We start from the raw sequence: 20,244 nt of genomic DNA, 5'->3' as shown, positions 1-20,244 counted from the left end.
ATCAGAAACAGAAGCAGCAGAAACAGAATCAGCAGCAGAAACAGGAAAGGTAGCAGAAACAGGAGCAGCAGCAGAAACAGGAGCAGCAGCAGAAACAGGAGCGGCAGCAGAAACAGGAGCAGCAGCCGAAACAGGTACGGCAGCAGAAAAAGGATTGGCAGCAGAAACAGAAGCAGTAGCAGAAACAGTAGCAGCAGAAACAGTAGCAGCAGGAACAGGAGCAGCCGCAGAAACAGAGGCAGCAGAAGAAATAGAAGCAGCAGAAACAAGAGCAGCAGCAGAAACAGCAACAGCAGAAGCTGGAGCATCTGAAACAGAAGTAGCTGCAGAACCAGGAGCAGCAGCAGAAACAGCAGCAGCAGAGACAGCAGCAGCAGAAACAGAAGCAGCTTCAGAAACAGGAGCAGCAGCAGAAACAGCAGTAGCAGAAACAGAATCAGCAGCAGAAACAGCAGCAGCAGATACAGAAGCAGCTGCAGAAACAGGAGATGCAGCAGAAACATAAGCAGCAGAAACAGCAGCAGAAACAGGAGCAGCAGTAGAAACAGAGGCAGCAACAGGAATAGAAGCAGCAGAAACAGGAGCAGCAGCAGAAACAGGAGCGGCAGCAGAAACAGGAACAGCAGCAGAAACAGGAGCTGCTACAGAAACAGGAACGGCAGCAGAAACAGGAGCAGCAGCAGAAACAGGAGCGGCAGCAGAAACAGGAGCAGCAGCAGAAACAGGAGCAGCTACAGAAAAAGGAACGGCAGCAGAATCAGGAGCGGCAGCAGAAACAGGAGTGGCAGCTGAAACAGAAGCAGCAGCAGAAACAGTAGCAGCAGAAACAGTAGCAGCAGAAACAGGGGCAGCAGCAGAAACAGGTGCAGCAGCAGAAACAGAATCAGCAGCAGAAACAGTAGAAGCAGAAACAGGAGCAGCAGCAGAAACAGAGGCAGCAGCAGAAATAGAAGCAGCAGAAACAAGAGCAGAAGAAGAAACAGCAACAGCAAAAACAGAAGCAGCAGAAACAGAAGCAGCAGCAGAAACAGAAGCAGCAGAAAGAGCAAAAGCAGAAGCAGCAGTAGCAGAAACAGAATCAGCAGCAGAAAGAGGAAAGGTAGCAGAAACAGGAGCAGCAGCAGAAACAGGAGCAGCAGCAGAAACAGGAGCGGCAGCAGAAACAGGAGCGGCAGCAGAAACAGGATCAGCAGCCGAAACAGGAACGGCAGCAGAAACAGGATTGGCAGCAGAAACAGCAGCAGTAGCAGAAACAGTAGCAGCAGAAACAGTAGCAGCAGGAACAGGTGCAGCCGCGGAAACAGGAGCAGCAGTAGAAACAGGAGCAGCAGCAGAAATAGTAGCAGCAGAAACAGAAGCAAAAGCAGAAACAAGAGCCGCAGCAGAAACAGGAACAGCAGCAGAAACAGAGGCAGCAGCAGAAACAAGAGCAGCAGCAGAAACAGAGGCAGCAGCAGAGACAGCAGCCGCAGAAGCAGAAGCAGCTGCAGAAACATTAGCAGCAGCAGAAACAGCAGCAGCAGAGACAGCAGCAGCAGAGACAGCAGCAGCAGAAACAGAAGCAGCTGCAGAAACAAGAGCAGCAGCAGAGACAGCAGCAGCAGAAACAGAAGCAGCTGCAGAAACAGGAGCAGTAGCATAAAACGGCAGTAGTAGAAACAGAATCAGCAGCAGAAACAGCAGCAGCAGATACAGAAGCAGCTGCAGAAACAGGAGATGCAGCAGAAACATAAGCAGCAGAAACAGCAGCAGAAATAGGAGCAGCAGTAGAAACAGAGGCAGCAACAGGAATAGAAGCAGCAGAAACAGGAGCAGCAGCAGAAACAGGAGCAGCTGCAGAAATAGAAGCAGCAGAAACAGAAGCAGTAGCAGAAACAAGAGCAGCAGCAGAAACAGGAGCAGCAGCAGAAACAGAGGCATCAGCAGATATAGAAGCAGCAGAAATGGAGGCAGCAGCAGAAACAGGAGCAGCAGAGACAGCAGTAGCAGAAAAAGAAGCAGCTGCAGAAACAGGAGCAGAAGCAGACAAAGTAGTAGCAGAAACAGAGGCAGCAGCAGAAACAAGAGCAGCAGCAGAAACAGGAGCAGCAGCAGAAACAGGAGCAGCTACAGATACAGGAACGGCAGCAGAAACAGGAGCGGCAGCAGAAACAGTAGCAGCAGAAATTGAATCACGAGCGGCAGCAGACACAGGAGTGGCAGCAGAAACAGAAGCAGCAGCAGAAACAGTAGCAGCAGAAACAGTAGCAGCAGAAACAGGGGCAGCAGCAGAAACAGGAGCGGCAGCAGAAACAGAAACAGCAGCAGAAACAGTAGAAGCAGAAACAGGAGCAGCAGCAGAAACAGAGGCAGCAGCAGAAATAGAAGCTGCAGAAACAAGAGCAGCAGCAGAAAAAGAAGCAGCATCAGAAACAGAAGCAGCAGAAACAGAATCAGCAGCAGAAACAGGAAAGGTAGCAGAAACAGGAGCAGCAGCAGAAACCGGAGCAGCAGCAGAAACAGGAGCTGCTACAGAAACAGGAACGGCAGCAGAAACAGGAGCAGCAGCAGAAACAGGAGCGGCAGCAGAAACAGGAGCAGCAGCAGAAACAGGAGCAGCTACAGAAAAAGGAACGGCAGCAGAATCAGGAGCGGCAGCAGAAACAGGAGTGGCAGCTGAAACAGAAGCAGCAGCAGAAACAGTAGCAGCAGAAACAGTAGCAGCAGAAACAGGGGCAGCAGCAGAAACAGGTGCAGCAGCAGAAACAGAATCAGCAGCAGAAACAGTAGAAGCAGAAACAGGAGCAGCAGCAGAAACAGAGGCAGCAGCAGAAATAGAAGCAGCAGAAACAAGAGCAGAAGAAGAAACAGCAACAGCAAAAACAGAAGCAGCAGAAACAGAAGCAGCAGCAGAAACAGAAGCAGCAGAAAGAGCAAAAGCAGAAGCAGCAGTAGCAGAAACAGAATCAGCAGCAGAAAGAGGAAAGGTAGCAGAAACAGGAGCAGCAGCAGAAACAGGAGCAGCAGCAGAAACAGGAGCGGCAGCAGAAACAGGAGCGGCAGCAGAAACAGGATCAGCAGCCGAAACAGGAACGGCAGCAGAAACAGGATTGGCAGCAGAAACAGAAGCAGTAGCAGAAACAGTAGCAGCAGAAACAGTAGCAGCAGGAACAGGTGCAGCCGCGGAAACAGGAGCAGCAGTAGAAACAGGAGCAGCAGCAGAAATAGTAGCAGCAGAAACAGAAGCAAAAGCAGAAACAAGAGCCGCAGCAGAAACAGGAACAGCAGCAGAAACAGAGGCAGCAGCAGAAACAAGAGCAGCAGCAGAAACAGAGGCAGCAGCAGAGACAGCAGCCGCAGAAGCAGAAGCAGCTGCAGAAACATTAGCAGCAGCAGAAACAGCAGCAGCAGAGACAGCAGCAGCAGAGACAGCAGCAGCAGAAACAGAAGCAGCTGCAGAAACAAGAGCAGCAGCAGAGACAGCAGCAGCAGAAACAGAAGCAGCTGCAGAAACAGGAGCAGTAGCATAAAACGGCAGTAGCAGAAACAGAATCAGCAGCAGAAACAGCAGCAGCAGATACAGAAGCAGCTGCAGAAACAGGAGATGCAGCAGAAACATAAGCAGCAGAAACAGCAGCAGAAATAGGAGCAGCAGTAGAAACAGAGGCAGCAACAGGAATAGAAGCAGCAGAAACAGGAGCAGCAGCAGAAACAGGAGCAGCTGCAGAAATAGAAGCAGCAGAAACAGAAGCAGTAGCAGAAACAAGAGCAGCAGCAGAAACAGGAGCAGCAGCAGAAACAGAGGCATCAGCAGATATAGAAGCAGCAGAAATGGAGGCAGCAGCAGAAACAGGAGCAGCAGAGACAGCAGTAGCAGAAAAAGAAGCAGCTGCAGAAACAGGAGCAGAAGCAGACAAAGTAGTAGCAGAAACAGAGGCAGCAGCAGAAAAAGCAGCAGCAGAAACAGAAGCAGCTGCAGAAACAAGAGCAGCAGCAGAAACAGGAGCAGCAGCAGAAACAGGAGCAGCTACAGATACAGGAACGGCAACAGAAACAGGAGCGGCAGCAGAAACAGTAGCAGCAGAAATTGAATCACGAGCGGCAGCAGACACAGGAGTGGCAGCAGAAACAGAAGCAGCAGCAGAAACAGTAGCAGCAGAAACAGTAGCAGCAGAAACAGGGGCAGCAGCAGAAACAGGAGCGGCAGCAGAAACAGAAACAGCAGCAGAAACAGTAGAAGCAGAAACAGGAGCAGCAGCAGAAACAGAGGCAGCAGCAGAAATAGAAGCTGCAGAAACAAGAGCAGCAGCAGAAAAAGAAGCAGCATCAGAAACAGAAGCAGCAGAAACAGAATCAGCAGCAGAAACAGGAAAGGTAGCAGAAACAGGAGCAGCAGCAGAAACCGGAGCAGCAGCAGAAACAGGAGCGGCAGCAGAAACAGGAGCAGCAGCAGAAACAGGAGCGGCAGCAGAAACAGGAGCAGCAGCCGAAACAGGTACGGCAGCAGAAAAAGGATTGGCAGCAGAAACAGAAGCAGTAGCAGAAACAGTAGCAGCAGAAACAGTAGCAGCAGGAACAGGAGCAGCAGCAGAAACAGGAGCAGCAGCAGAAATAGAAGCAGCAGAAACAGAAGCAAAAGCAGAAACAATAGCAGCAGCAGAAACAGGAGCAGCAGCAGAAACACAGGCAGCAGCAGAAACAAGAGCAGCAGCAGAAACAGGAGTGGCAGCAGAAACAGAAGCAGCAGCAGAGACAGCAGCTGCAGAAACAGAAGCAGCTGCAGAAACATTAGCAGCAGCAGAAACAGCAGCAGCAGAGACAGCAGCAGCAGAGACAGCAGCAGCAGAAACAGAAGCAGCTGCAGAAACAAAAGCAGCAGCAGTGACAGCATCAGCAGCAGAAACAGAATCAGGAGCAGAAACACAAGCAGCAGCAGAAACAAGAGCAGCAGCAGAGACAGCAGCAGCAGAAACAGAGGACAGCTGCAGAAACAGGAGCAGCAGCAGAAACAGCAGCAGCAGAAACAGAAACAGCTGCAGAAACAGGACCTGCAGCAGAAACAGGAGCAGCTGCAGAAATAGAAGCAGCAGAAACAGAAGCAGCAGCAGAAACAAGAGCATCAGCAGAAACAGGAGCAGCAGCTGAAACAGAGGCATTAGCAGATATAGAAGCAGCAGAAACAGAGGCGGCAGCAGAAACAAGAGCAGCAGCAGAAACAGGAGCAGCAGAGACAGCAGCAGCAGAAACAGAAGCAGCTGCAGAAACAGGAGCAGCAGCAGAAACGGTAGCAGCAGAGACAGCAGCAGCAGAGACAGCAGCAGCAGGAACAGAAGCAGCTGCAGAAACAGGAGCAGCAGCAGACAAAGCAGTAACAGAAACAGAGGCAGCAGCAGAAAAAGCAGCAGCAGAAACAGAAGGAGCTGCAGAAACAAGAGCCGCAGCAGAAATAGTAGCAGCAGAAACAGCAGCAGCAGAAACAGAAGCAGCTGCAGAAACAGGAGAGGCAGCAGAAACAGAAGAAGCAGAAACAACAGCAGAAACAGGAGCAGCAGCAGAAACAGAAGCAGCAACAGAAATAGAAGCAGCAGAAACAGGAGCAGCAGCAGAAACAGGCGCGGCATCAGAAACAGGAACAGCAGCAGAAACAGGAGCGGCAGCAGAAACAGAAACAGCAGCAGAAACAGTAGAAGCAGAAACAGGAGCAGCAGCAGAAACAGAGGCAGCAGCAGAAATAGAAGCTGCAGAAACAAGAGCAGCAGCAGAAAAAGAAGCAGCATCAGAAACAGAAGCAGCAGAAACAGAATCAGCAGCAGAAACAGGAAAGGTAGCAGAAACAGGAGCAGCAGCAGAAACCGGAGCAGCAGCAGAAACAGGAGCGGCAGCAGAAACAGGAGCAGCAGCAGAAACAGGAGCGGCAGCAGAAACAGGAGCAGCAGCCGAAACAGGTACGGCAGCAGAAAAAGGATTGGCAGCAGAAACAGAAGCAGTAGCAGAAACAGTAGCAGCAGAAACAGTAGCAGCAGGAACAGGAGCAGCAGCAGAAACAGGAGCAGCAGCAGAAATAGAAGCAGCAGAAACAGAAGCAAAAGCAGAAACAATAGCAGCAGCAGAAACAGGAGCAGCAGCAGAAACACAGGCAGCAGCAGAAACAAGAGCAGCAGCAGAAACAGGAGTGGCAGCAGAAACAGAAGCAGCAGCAGAGACAGCAGCTGCAGAAACAGAAGCAGCTGCAGAAACATTAGCAGCAGCAGAAACAGCAGCAGCAGAGACAGCAGCAGCAGAGACAGCAGCAGCAGAAACAGAAGCAGCTGCAGAAACAAAAGCAGCAGCAGTGACAGCATCAGCAGCAGAAACAGAATCAGGAGCAGAAACACAAGCAGCAGCAGAAACAAGAGCAGCAGCAGAGACAGCAGCAGCAGAAACAGAGGACAGCTGCAGAAACAGGAGCAGCAGCAGAAACAGCAGCAGCAGAAACAGAAACAGCTGCAGAAACAGGACCTGCAGCAGAAACAGGAGCAGCTGCAGAAATAGAAGCAGCAGAAACAGAAGCAGCAGCAGAAACAAGAGCATCAGCAGAAACAGGAGCAGCAGCTGAAACAGAGGCATTAGCAGATATAGAAGCAGCAGAAACAGAGGCGGCAGCAGAAACAAGAGCAGCAGCAGAAACAGGAGCAGCAGAGACAGCAGCAGCAGAAACAGAAGCAGCTGCAGAAACAGGAGCAGCAGCAGAAACGGTAGCAGCAGAGACAGCAGCAGCAGAGACAGCAGCAGCAGGAACAGAAGCAGCTGCAGAAACAGGAGCAGCAGCAGACAAAGCAGTAACAGAAACAGAGGCAGCAGCAGAAAAAGCAGCAGCAGAAACAGAAGGAGCTGCAGAAACAAGAGCCGCAGCAGAAATAGTAGCAGCAAAAACAGGAGCGGCAGCAGAATCAGAATCAGCAGCAGAAACAGCGGCTGCAGCAGAAACAGGAGCAGCAGCAGAATCAGAAGCAGCAGCAAAACAGGAGCAGCAGCAGAAACAGAGGCAGCAACAGAAGTAGAAGAAGCAGAAATAAGAGCAGCAGCAGAAATAAGAGCATCAGCAGAAACATTAGCAGCAGCAGAAACAGTACCGGCTGCATGAAAAGGAGCGGCAGCAGAAACAGGAGAAGCAGCAGAAACAGGAAAGGCAACAGAAACTGGTGCGGAAGCAGAATCAGGAGCAGCAGAAATAGAGTCAGGAGCGGCAGCAGAAACAGGAGTGGCAGCAGAAACAGAAGCAGCAGCAGAAACAGTAGCAGCAGAAACAGTAGCTGCACAAACAGGGGCAGCTGCAGAAACAGGAGCAGCAGCAGAAACAGTAGCAGCAGAAACAGCAGCAGCAGAAACAGAAGCAGCTGCAGAAACAGGAGAGGCAGCAGAAACAGAAGAAGCAGAAACAACAGCAGAAACAGGAGCAGCAGCAGAAACAGAAGCAGCAACAGAAATAGAAGCAGCAGAAACAGGAGCAGCAGCAGAAACAGGCGCGGCATCAGAAACAGGAACAGCAGCAGAAACAGGAGCGGCAGCAGAAACAGGATCAGCAGCAGAAACAGGAGCAGCTACAGAAACAGGAACGGCAGCAGAAACAGGAGCAGCAGCAGAAACAGGAGCAGCAGCAGGATCAGGAGCGGCAGCAGAAACAGGAGCAGCAGCAGAAACAGGAACGGCAGCAGAAACAGGAGCGGCAGCAGAAACAGGAGCAGCAAAAATAGAATCAGGAGCGGCAGCAGAATCAGGAGTGGCAGCAGAAACAGAAGCAACAGCAGAAACAGTAGCAGCAGAAACAGCAGCAGTAGAAACAGAAGCAGCTGCAGAAACAGTAGAGGCAGCAGAAACAGAAGCAGCAGAAACAGCAGCAGAAACAGGAGCAGCAGCAGAAACAGAGGCAGCAACAGAAATAGAAGCAGCAGAAACAGGAGCAGCAGCAGAAACAGGAGCGGCAGCAGAAACAGGAACAGCAGCAGAAACAGGAGCGGCAGCAGAAACAGGAGCAGCAGCAGAAACAGGAGCAGCTAAAGAAACAGAAACAGCTGCAGAAACAGGAGCAGCAGCAGAAACAGCAGCAGCAGAAACAGAAACAGCTGCAGAAACAGGAGCAGCAGCAGAAACAGCAGCAGCAGCAGAAATAGAAGCAGCAGAAACAGTAGCAAAAGCAGAAACAAGAGCAGCAGCAGAAACAGGAGCAGCAGCAGAAACAGAGGCAGCAGCAGAGACAGCAGCTGCTGAAACAGAAGCAGCTGCAGAAACTGTAGCAGCAGCCGAAACAGCAGCAGCAGAGACAGCAGCAGCAGAGACAGCAGCAGCAGAAACACAAGCAGATGCAGAAACAAGAGCAGCAGCAGAGACAGAAACAGCAACAGAAACAAGAGCAGCAGCAGAGACAGCAGCAGCAGAAACAGAAGCAGCTGCGGAAACTGGAGCTGCAGCAGAAACAGCAGCAGCAGAAACAGAAACAGCTGCAGAAACAGGAGCAGCAGCAGAAACAGGAGCAGCTGCAGAAATAGAAGCAGCAGAAACAGAAGCAGCAGCAGAAACAAGAGCAGCAGTAGAAACAGGAGCAGCAGCAGAAACAGAGGCATCAGCAGATATAGAAGCAGCAGAAACAGAGGCAGCAGCAGAAACAAGAGCAGCAGCAGAAACAGCAGCAGCAGAGACAGCAGCAGCAGAAACAGAAGCATCTGCAGAAACAGGAGCAGTAGCAGAAACAGTAGCAGCAGAGACAGCAGCAGCAGAGACAGCTGCAGCAGGTACAGAAGCAGCTGCAGAAACAGGAGCAGCAGCAGACAAAGCAGTAGCAGAAACAGAGGCAGCACCAGAAAAAGCAGCAGCAGAAACAGAAGCACCTGCAGAAAAAAGAGCAGCAGCAGAAATAGTTGCAGCAAAAACGGGAACGGCAGCAGAATCAGAATCAGCAGCAGAAACAGCGGCTGCAGCAGCAGAAACAGGAGCAGCAGCAGAAACAGCAGCTGCAGAGACAGCAGCAGCAGAGACAGCAGCAGCAGAAACAGAAGCAGCTGCAGAAACAAGAGCAGCAGCAGTGACAGCATCAGCAGCAGAAACAGAAGCAGCATCAGAAACAAGAGCAGCAGCAGAGACAGAAGCAGCAGAAACAGAAGCAGCTGCAGAAACAGGAGCAGCAGCCGAAACAGCAGCAGCAGAAACAGAAACTGCTGCAGAAACAGGAGCAGCAGCAGAAACAGTAGCAGCAGAAACAGCAGCAGCAGAAACAGAAGCAGCTGCAGAAACAGGAGAGGCAGCAGAAACAGAAGAAGCAGAAACAACAGCAGAAACAGGAGCAGCAGCAGAAACAGAGGCAGCAACAGAAATAGAAGCAGCAGAAACAGGAGCAGCAGCAGAAACAGGAGCAGCAGCAGGATCAGGAGCGGCAGCAGAAACAGGAGCAGCAGCAGAAACAGGAACGGCAGCAGAAACAGGAGCAGCAGCAGAAACAGGAGCAGCAGCAGGATCAGGAGCGGCAGCAGAAACAGGAGCAGCAGCAGAAACAGGAACGGCAGCAGAAACAGGAGCGGCAGCAGAAACAGGAGCAGCAGAAATAGAATCAGGAGCGGCAGCAGAATCAGGAGTGGCAGCAGAAACAGAGGCAACAGCAGAAACAGTAGCAGCAGAAACAGCAGCAGTAGAAACAGAAGCAGCTGCAGAAACAGTAGAGGCAGCAGAAACAGAAGCAGCAGAAACAGCAGCAGAAACAGGAGCAGCAGCAGAAACAGAGGCAGCAACAGAAATAGAAGCAGCAGAAACAGGAGCAGCAGCAGAAACAGGAGCGGCAGCAGAAACAGGAACAGCAGCAGAAATAGAAGCAGCAGAACCAGAAGCTAAAGCAGAAACAAGAGCAGTAGCAGAAACAGGAGCAGCAGCAGAAACAGAGGCAGCAGCAGAATCAAGAGCAGCAGCAGAAACAAAGGCAGCAGCAGAGACAGCAGCTGCAGAAACAGAAGCAGCTGCAGACACATTAGCAGCAGCAGAAACAGCAGCAGCAGAGACAGCAGCAGCAGAGACAGCAGCAGCAGAAACAGAAGCAGCTGCAGAAACAAGAGCAGCAGCAGTGACAGCATCAGCAGCAGAAACAGAATCAGCAGCAGAAACAGAAGCAGCAGCAGAAACAAGAGCAGCAGCAGAGACAGCAGCAGCAGAAACAGAAGCAGCTGCAGAAACAGGAGTAGCAGCAGAAACAGCAGCAGCAGAAACAGATACAGCTGCAGAAAAAGGGGCAGCAGCAGAAACAGGAGAAGCAGCAGAAACAGGAGCAGCAGCAGAAACAGGAGCGGCATCAGAAACAGGAACAGCAGCAGAAACAGGAGCGGCAGCTGAAACAGGAGCAGCAGCAGAAACAGGAGCAGCTACAGAGACAGCAGCAGCAGAAACAGAAGCAGCTGCGGAAACTGGCGCAGCAGCAGAAACAGCAGCAGCAGAAACAGAAACAGCTGCAGAAACAGGAGCAGCAGCAGAAACAGGAGCAGCTGCAGAAATAGAAGCAGCAGAAACAGAAGCAGCAGCAGAAACAAGAGCAGCAGTAGAAACAGGAGCAGCAGCAGAAACAGAGGCATCAGCAGATATAGAAGCAGCAGAAACAGAGGCAGCAGCAGAAACAAGAGCAGCAGCAGAAACAGCAGCAGCAGAGACAGCAGCAGCAGAAACAGAAGCAGCTGCAGAAACAGGAGCAGTAGCAGAAACATTAGCAGCAGAGACAGCAGCAGCAGAGACAGCTGCAGCAGGTACAGAAGCAGCTGCAGAAACAGGAGCAGCAGCAGAAACAGAGGCAGCAACAGAAATAGAAGCAGCAGAAACAGGAGCAGCAGCAGAAACAGGAGCAGCAGCAGGATCAGGAGCGGCAGCAGAAACAGGAGCAGCAGCAGAAACAGGAACGGGAGCAGAAACAGGAGCAGCAGCAGAAACAGGAGCAGCAGCAGGATCAGGAGCGGCAGCAGAAACAGGAGCAGCAGCAGAAACAGGAACGGCAGCAGAAACAGGAGCGGCAGCAGAAACAGGAGCAGCAGAAATAGAATCAGGAGCGGCAGCAGAATCAGGAGTGGCAGCAGAAACAGAGGCAACAGCAGAAACAGTAGCAGCAGAAACAGCAGCAGTAGAAACAGAAGCAGCTGCAGAAACAGTAGAGGCAGCAGAAACAGAAGCAGCAGAAACAGCAGCAGAAACAGGAGCAGCAGCAGAAACAGAGGCAGCAACAGAAATAGAAGCAGCAGAAACAGGAGCAGCAGCAGAAACAGGAGCGGCAGCAGAAACAGGAACAGCAGCAGAAACAGGAGCGGCAGCAGAAACAGGAACAGCAGCAGAAACAGGAGCAGCTACAGAAACAGAAACAGCTGCAGAAACAGGAGCAGCAGCAGAAACAGCAGCAGCAGGATCAGGAGCGGCAGCAGAAACAGGAGCAGCAGCAGAAACAGGAACGGCAGCAGAAACAGGAGCGGCAGCAGAAACAGGAGCAGCAGAAATAGAATCAGGAGCGGCAGCAGAATCAGGAGTGGCAGCAAAACAGAAGCAACAGCAGAAACAGTAGCAGCAGAAACAGCAGCAGTAGAAACAGAAGCAGCTGCAGAAACAGTAGAGGCAGCAGAAACAGAAGCAGCAGAAACAGCAGCAGAAACAGGAGCAGCAGCAGAAACAGAGGCAGCAACAGAAATAGAAGCAGCAGAAACAGGAGCAGCAGCAGAAACAGGAGCGGCAGCAGAAACAGGAACAGCAGCAGAAACAGGAGCGGCAGCAGAAACAGGAGCAGCAGCAGAAACAGGAGCAGCTACAGAAACAGGAACGGCTGCAGAAACAGGAGCGGCAGCAGAAACAGGAGAAGCAGCAGAAACAGAAGCAGCAGCAGAAACAGGAGTGGCAGCAGAAACAGAAACAGCAGCAGAAACAGTAGCAGCAGAAACAGGGGAGCAGCAGAAACAGGAGCGGCAGCAGAAACAGAAGCAGCAGCAGACAAGCAGCAGCAGAAACAGAAACAGCTGCAGAAACAGGAGCAGCAGCAGAAACAGCAGCAGCAGAAACAGAAACAGCTGCTGAAACAGGAGCAGCAGCAGAAACAGGAGCAGCAGCAGAAATAGAAGCAGCAGAAACAGAAGCTAAAGCAGAAACAAGAGCAGCAGCAGAAAGAGGAGCAGCAGCAGAAACAGAAGCAGATGCAGAAACAAGAGCAGCAGCAGAGACAGAAGCAGCAGCAGAAACAAGAGCAGCAGCTGAGACAGCAGCAGCAGAAATAGAAGCAGCTGCGGAAACTGGAGCAGCAGCAGAAACAGCAGCAGCAGAAACAGAAACAGCTGCAGAAACAGGAGCAGCAGCAGAAACAGGAGCAGCTGCAGAAATAGAAGCAACAGGAACAGAAGCAGCAGCAGAAACAAGAGCAGCAGTAGAAACAGGAGCAGCAGCAGAAACAGAGGCATCAGCAGATATAGAAGCGGCAGAAACAGAGGCAGCAGCAGAAACAAGAGCAGCAGCAGAAACAGCAGCAGCAGAGACAGCAGCAGCAGAAACAGAAGCAGCTGCCGAAACAGGAGCAGCAGCAGGCAAAGCAGTAGCAGAAACAGAGGCAGCAGCAGAAAAAGCAGCAGCAGACACAGAAGCAGCTGCAGAAACAAGAGCAGCAGCAGAAATAGTAGCAGGAAAAACAGGAACGGCAGCAGAATCAGAATCAGCAGCTGAAACAGCGGCTGCAGCAGAAACCGGAGCAGCAGTAGAATCAGAAGCAGCAGCAAAACAGGAGCAGCAGCAGAAACAGAGGCAGCAACAGAAATAGAAGCAGCAGAAATAAGAGCAGCAGCAGAAATAGGAGCGGCAGCAGAAACAGGAACAGCAGCAGAAACAGGAACGGCAGCAGAAACAGGAGCGGCAGCAGAAACAGGAGCAGCGGCAGAAACAGGAGCAGCAGAAATAGAATCAGGAGCGGCAGCAGAAACAGGAGTGGCAGCAGAAACAGAAGCAGTAGTAGAAACAGTAGCAGCAGAAACAGCAGCAGCAGAAACAGAAGCAGCTGCAGAAACAGGAGAGGGAGCAGGAACAGAAGCAGCAAAAACAGCTGCAGAAACAGGAGCAGCAGCAGACAAAGCAGTAGCAGAAAGAGAGGCAGCACCAGAAAAAGCAGCAGCAGAAACAGAAGCACCTGCAGAAAAAAGAGCAGCAGCAGAAATAGTTGCAGCAAAAACGGGAACGGCAGCAGAATCAGAATCAGCAGCAGAAACAGCGGCTGCAGCAGCAGAAACAGGAGCAGCAGCAGAAACAGCAGCTGCAGAGACAGCAGCAGCAGAGACAGCAGCAGCAGAAACAGAAGCAGCTGCAGAAACAAGAGCAGCAGCAGTGACAGCATCAGCAGCAGAAACAGAAGCAGCATCAGAAACAAGAGCAGCAGCAGAGACAGAAGCAGCAGAAACAGAAGCAGCTGCAGAAACAGGAGCAGCAGCCGAAACAGCAGCAGCAGAAACAGAAACAGCTGCAGAAACAGGAGCAGCAGCAGAAACAGTAGCAGCAGAAACAGCAGCAGTAGAAACAGAAGCAGCTGCAGAAACAGTAGAGGCAGCAGAAACAGAAGCAGCAGAAACAGCAGCAGAAACAGGAGCAGCAGCAGAAACAGAGGCAGCAACAGAAATAGAAGCAGCAGAAACAGGAGCAGCAGCAGAAACAGGAGCGGCAGCAGAAACAGGAGCAGCAGCAGAAACAGGAGCGGCAGCAGAAACAGGAGCAGCAGCAGAAACAGGAGCAGCTACAGAAACAGAAACAGCTGCAGAAACAGGAGCAGCAGCAGAAACAGCAGCAGCAGGATCAGGAGCGGCAGCAGAAACAGGAGCAGCAGCAGAAACAGGAACGGCAGCAGAAACAGGAGCGGCAGCAGAAACAGGGGCAGCAGAAATAGAATCAGGAGCGGCAGCAGAATCAGGAGTGGCAGCAAAACAGAAGCAACAGCAGAAACAGTAGCAGCAGAAACAGCAGCAGTAGAAACAGAAGCAGCTGCAGAAACAGTAGAGGCAGCAGAAACAGAAGCAGCAGAAACAGCAGCAGAAACAGGAGCAGCAGCAGAAACAGAGGCAGCAACAGAAATAGAAGCAGCAGAAACAGGAGCAGCAGCAGAAACAGGAGCGGCAGCAGAAACAGGAACAGCAGCAGAAACAGGAGCGGCAGCAGAAACAGGAGCAGCAGCAGAAACAGGAGCAGCTACAGAAACAGGAACGGCAGCAGAAACAGGAGCGGCAGCAGAAACAGGAGAAGCAGCAGAAACAGAAGCGGCAGCAGAAACAGGAGTGGCAGCAGAAACAGAAGCAGCAGCAGACAAGCAGCAGCAGAAACAGAAACAGCTGCAGAAACAGGAGCAGCAGCAGAAACAGCAGCAGCAGAAACAGAAACAGCTGCTGAAACAGGAGCAGCAGCAGAAACAGGAGCAGCAGCAGAAATAGAAGCAGCAGAAACAGAAGCAAAAGCAGAAACAAGAGCAGCAGCAGAAACAGGAGCAGCAGCAGAAACACAGGCAGCAGCAGAGACAGCAGCTGCAGAAACAGAAGCAGCTGCAGAAACTGTAGCAGCAGCAGAAACAGCAGCAGCAGAGACAGCAGCAGCAGAGACAGCAGCAGCAGAAACAGAAGCAGATGCAGAAACAAGAGCAGCAGCAGAGACAGAAGCAGCAGCAGAAACAAGAGCAGCAGCTGAGACAGCAGCAGCAGAAATAGAAGCAGCTGCGGAAACTGGAGCAGCAGCAGAAACAGCAGCAGCAGAAACAGAAACAGCTGCAGAAACAGGAGCAGCAGCAGAAACAGGAGCAGCTGCAGAAATAGAAGCAACAGGAACAGAAGCAGCAGCAGAAACAAGAGCAGCAGTAGAAACAGGAGCAGCAGCAGAAACAGAGGCATCAGCAGATATAGAAGCGGCAGAAACAGAGGCAGCAGCAGAAACAAGAGCAGCAGCAGAAACAGCAGCAGCAGAGACAGAAGCAGCAGAAACAGAAGCAGCTGCCGAAACAGGAGCAGCAGCAGGCAAAGCAGTAGCAGAAACAGAGGCAGCAGCAGAAAAAGCAGCAGCAGACACAGAAGCAGCTGCAGAAACAAGAGCAGCAGCAGAAATAGTAGCAGCAAAAACAGGAACGGCAGCAGAATCAGAATCAGCAGCTGAAACAGCGGCTGCAGCAGAAACCGGAGCAGCAGTAGAATGAGAAGCAGCAGCAAAACAGGAGCAGCAGCAGAAACAGAGGCAGCAACAGAAATAGAAGCAGCAGAAATAAGAGCAGCAGCAGAAATAGGAGCGGCAGCAGAAACAGGAACAGCAGCAGAAACAGGAACGGCAGCAGAAACAGGAGCGGCAGCAGAAACAGGAGCAGCGGCAGAAACAGGAACGGCAGCAGAAACAAGAGCGGCAGCAGAAACAGGAGCAGCAGAAATAGAATCAGGAGCGGCAGCAGAAACAGGAGTGGCAGCAGAAACAGAAGCAGTAGCAGAAACAGTAGCAGCAGAAACAGCAGCAGCAGAAACAGAAGCAGCTGCAGAAACAGGAGAGGGAGCAGGAACAGAAGCAGCAAAAACAGCAGCAGAAACAGGAGCAGCAGCAGAAACAAGGCAGCAACAGAAATCGAAGCAGCAGAAACAGGAGCAGCAGCAGAAACAGGAGCGGCAGCAGAAACAGGAACAGCAGCAGAAACAGGAACGGCAGCAGAAACAGGAGCAGCAGCAGAAACAGGAGCAGCTACAGAAACAGGAACCGCAGCAGAAACAGGAGCGTCAGCAGAAACAGGAGCAGCAGCAGAAACAGGACCGGCAGCAGGAAAAGGAGCGGCAGCAGAAACAAGAGCAGCAGAAACAGAATCAGCTGCAGAAAAAGAAGCAGCTGCAGAAACAGGAGCAACAGCAGAAACAGACGCAGCAGCAGCAACAGAAGCAGCAGAAACAGAATCAGCATCAAAAACAGAAGCAGCAGAAACATAAGCAGCAGCAGAAACAGAAGCAGCTGCAGAAACAGGAGCAGCAGCAGAAACAGTAGCAGCAGAGACAGCAGCAGCAGAGAAAACAGCAGCAGGAACAGAAGCAGCTGCAGAAACAGGAGCAGCAGTAGACAAAGCAGTAGCAGAAACAGAGGCAGCAGCAGAAAAAGCAGCAGCAGAAACAGAAGCAGCTGAAGAAACAAGAGCAGCAGCAGAAATAGTAGCAGCAAAAACAGGAATGGCAGCAGAATCAGAATCAGCAGCAGAAACAGCGGCTGCAGAAGAAACAGGAGCAGCAGCAGAATCAGAAGCAGCAGCAAAACAGGAGCAACAGCAGAATCAGAGGCAGCAGCAGTAACAGGAACGGCAGCAGAAACAGGAGCGGCAGCAGAAACAGGAGCAGCAGAAATAGAATCAGGAGCGGCAGCAGAATCAGGAGTGGCAGCAAAACAGAAGCAACAGCAGAAACAGTAGCAGCAGAAACAGCAGCAGTAGAAACAGAAGCAGCTGCAGAAACAGTAGAGGCAGCAGAAACAGAAGCAGCAGAAACAGCAGCAGAAACAGGAGCAGCAGCAGAAACAGAGGCAGCAACAGAAATAGAAGCAGCAGAAACAGGAGCAGCAGCAGAAACAGGAGCGGCAGCAGAAACAGGAACAGCAGCAGAAACAGGAGCGGCAGCAGAAACAGGAGCAGCAGCAGAAACAGGAGCAGCTACAGAAACAGGAACGGCAGCAGAAACAGGAGCGGCAGCAGAAACAGGAGAAGCAGCAGAAACAGAAGCGGCAGCAGAAACAGGAGTGGCAGCAGAAACAGAAACAGCAGCAGAAACAGTAGCAGCAGAAACAGGGGAGCAGCAGAAACAGGAGCGGCAGCAGAAACAGAAGCAGCAGCAGACAAGCAGCAGCAGAAACAGAAACAGCTGCAGAAACAAGAGCAGCAGCAGAAACAGCAGCAGCAGAAACAGAAACAGCTGCTGAAACAGGAGCAGCAGCAGAAACAGGAGCAGCAGCAGAAATAGAAGCAGCATAAACAGAAGCAAAAGCAGAAACAAGAGCAGCAGCAGAAACAGGAGCAGCAGCAGAAACAGAGGCAGCAGCAGAGACAGCAGCTGCAGAAACAGAAGCAGCTGCAGAAACTGTAGCAGCAGCAGAAACAGCAGCAGCAGAGACAGCAGCAGCAGAGACAGCAGCAGCAGAAACAGAAGCAGATGCAGAAACAAGAGCAGCAGCAGAGACAGAAGCAGCAGCAGAAACAAGAGCAGCAGCTGAGACAGCAGCAGCAGAAATAGAAGCAGCTGCGGAAACTGGAGCAGCAGCAGAAACAGCAGCAGCAGAAACAGAAACAGCTGCAGAAACAGGAGCAGCAGCAGAAACAGGAGCAGCTGCAGAAATAGAAGCAACAGGAACAGAAGCAGCAGCAGAAACAAGAGCAGCAGTAGAAACAGGAGCAGCAGCAGAAACAGAGGCATCAGCAGATATAGAAGCGGCAGAAACAGAGGCAGTAGCAGAAACAAGAGCAGCAGCAGAAACAGCAGCAGCAGAGACAGCAGCAGCAGAAACAGAAGCAGCTGCCGAAACAGGAGCAGCAGCAGGCAAAGCAGTAGCAGAAACAGAGGCAGCAGCAGAAAAAGCAGCAGCAGACACAGAAGCAGCTGCAGAAACAAGAGCAGCAGCAGAAATAGTAGCAGCAAAAACAGGAACGGCAGCAGAATCAGAATCAGCAGCTGAAACAGCGGCTGCAGCAGAAACCGGAGCAGCAGTAGAATCAGAAGCAGCAGCAAAACAGGAGCAGCAGCAGAAACAGAGGCAGCAACAGAAATAGAAGCAGCAGAAATAAGAGCAGCAGCAGAAATAGGAGCGGCAGCAGAAACAGGAACAGCAGCAGAAACAGGAACGACAGCAGAAACAGGAGCGGCAGCAGAAACAGGAGCAGCGGCAGAAACAGGAACGGCAGCAGAAACAAGAGCGGCAGCAGAAACAGGAGCAGCAGAAATAGAATCAGGAGCGGCAGCAGAAACAGGAGTGGCAGCAGAAACAGAAGCAGTAGCAGAAACAGTAGCAGCAGAAACAGCAGCAGCAGAAACAGAAGCAGCTGCAGAAACAGGAGAGGGAGCAGGAACAGAAGCAGCAAAAACAGCAGCAGAAACAGGAGCAGCAGCAGAAACAAGGCAGCAACAGAAATCGAAGCAGCAGAAACAGGAGCAGCAGCAGAAACAGGAGCGGCAGCAGAAACAGGAACAGCAGCAGAAACAGGAGCGGCAGCAGAAACAGGAGCAGCAGCAGAAACAGGAGCAGCTACAGAAACAGGAACAGCAGCAGAAACAGGAGCGTCAGCAGAAACAGGAGCAGCAGCAGAAACAGGACCGGCAGCAGGAAAAGGAGCGGCAGCAGAAACAAGAGCAGCAGAAACAGAATCAGCTGCAGAAAAAGAAGCAGCTGCAGAAACAGGAGCAACAGCAGAAACAGACGCAGCAGCAGCAACAGAAGCAGCAGAAACAGAATCAGCATCAAAAACAGAAGCAGCAGAAACATAAGCAGCAGCAGAAACAGAAGCAGCTGCAGAAACAGGAGCAGCAGCAGAAACAGTAGCAGCAGAGACAGCAGCAGCAGAGAAAACAGCAGCAGGAACAGAAGCAGCTGCAGAAACAGGAGCAGCAGTAGACAAAGCAGTAGCAGAAACAGAGGCAGCAGCAGAAAAAGCAGCAGCAGAAACAGAAGCAGCTGAAGAAACAAGAGCAGCAGCAGAAATAGTAGCAGCAAAAACAGGAATGGCAGCAGAATCAGAATCAGCAGCAGAAACAGCGGCTGCAGAAGAAACAGGAGCAGCAGCAGAATCAGAAGCAGCAGCAAAACAGGAGCAGCAGCAGAATCAGAGGCAGCAGCAGTAACAGGAACGGCAGCAGAAACAGGAGTGGCAGCAGAAACAGGAGCAGCAGAAATAGCATCAGGAGCCGCAGCAGAAACAGGAGTGGCAGCAGAAACAGAAGCAGCAGCAGAAACAGTAGCAGCAGAAACAGCAGCTGCAGAAACAGAAGCTGCTGCAGAAACAGGAGAGGCAGCAGAAACAGAAGCAGCAAAAACAGCAGCAGAAACAGGAGCAGCAGCAGAAACAAGGCAGCAACAGAAATAGAAGCAGCAGAAACAGGAGCAGCAGCAGAAACAGGAGCGGCAGCAGAAACAGGAGCAGCAGCAGAAACAGGAGTAGCTACAGCAACAGGAACGGCAGCAGAAACAGGAGAGTCAGCAGAAACAGGAGCAGCATCTGAAACAGGACCGGCAGCAGGAAAAGGAGCGGCAGCAGAAACAGGAGCAGCAGCAGAAACAGGAACGGCAGCAGAAACAGGAGCGGCAGCAGAAACAGGAGCAGCAGGAATAGACTCAGGAACGGCAGCAGAAACAGGAGTGGCAGCAGAAACAGAAGCAGCAGCAGAAACAGTAGCAGCAGAAACAGCAGCATCAGAAACAGAAGCAGCTGCAGAAACAGGAGAGGCAGCAGAAACAGAAGCAGCAGAAACAGCAGCAGAAACAGGAGCAGCAGCAGACACAGGAACGGCAGCAGAAACAGGAACAGCAGCAGAAACAGGAGCGGCAGCAGAAACAGGAGCCGCAGCAGAAACAGGAGCAACTACAGAAACAGGAACGGCAGCAGAAACAGGAGCGGTAGCAGAAACAGGTGAAGCAGCAGAAACAGAAGCGGCAGCAGAAACAGGAGTGGCAGCGGGAACAGAAACAGCAGCAGAAACAGTTGCAGCAGAAACAGGGGCAGCAGCAGAAACAGAAGCGGCAGCAGAAACAGAAGCAGCAGCAGAATCAGCTGCAGCAGAAACAGAAACAGCTGCAGAAACAGGAGCATCAGCAGAAACAGCAGCAGCAGAAACAGAAGCAGCTGCAGAAACAGTAGCAGCAGCAGAAACAGGAGCAGCAGCAGAAATTGAAGCATCAGAAACAGAAGCAAAAGCAGAAGCAAGAGCAGTAGCAGAAACAGGAGCAGCAGCAGAAACAGAGGCAGCAGCAGAAGCAAGAGCTGCAGCAGAAACAGAGGCAGCAGCAGAGACAGCAGCTGCAGAAACAGAAGCAGCTGCAGACACATTAGCAGCAGCAGAAACAGCAGCAGCAGAGACAGCAGCAGCAGAGACAGCAGCAGCAGAAACAGAAGCAGCTGCAGAAACAAGAGCAGCAGCAGTGACAGCATCAGCAGCAGAAACAGAAGCAGTAGCAGAAACAAGAGCAGCAGCAGAGACAGAAGCAGCTGCAGAAACAGCAGCAGCAGAAACAGAAACAGCTGCAGAAACAGGAGCAGCAGCAGAAACAGTAGCAGCA

Source organism: Carcharodon carcharias, chromosome 1 (genome assembly GCF_017639515.1).
Source record: "Carcharodon carcharias isolate sCarCar2 chromosome 1, sCarCar2.pri, whole genome shotgun sequence".
Classification (NCBI taxonomy): domain Eukaryota; kingdom Metazoa; phylum Chordata; class Chondrichthyes; order Lamniformes; family Lamnidae; genus Carcharodon; species Carcharodon carcharias.
The sequence above is the reverse complement of the archived record's forward strand: the minus strand, read 5'-3'. Positions refer to the sequence as shown.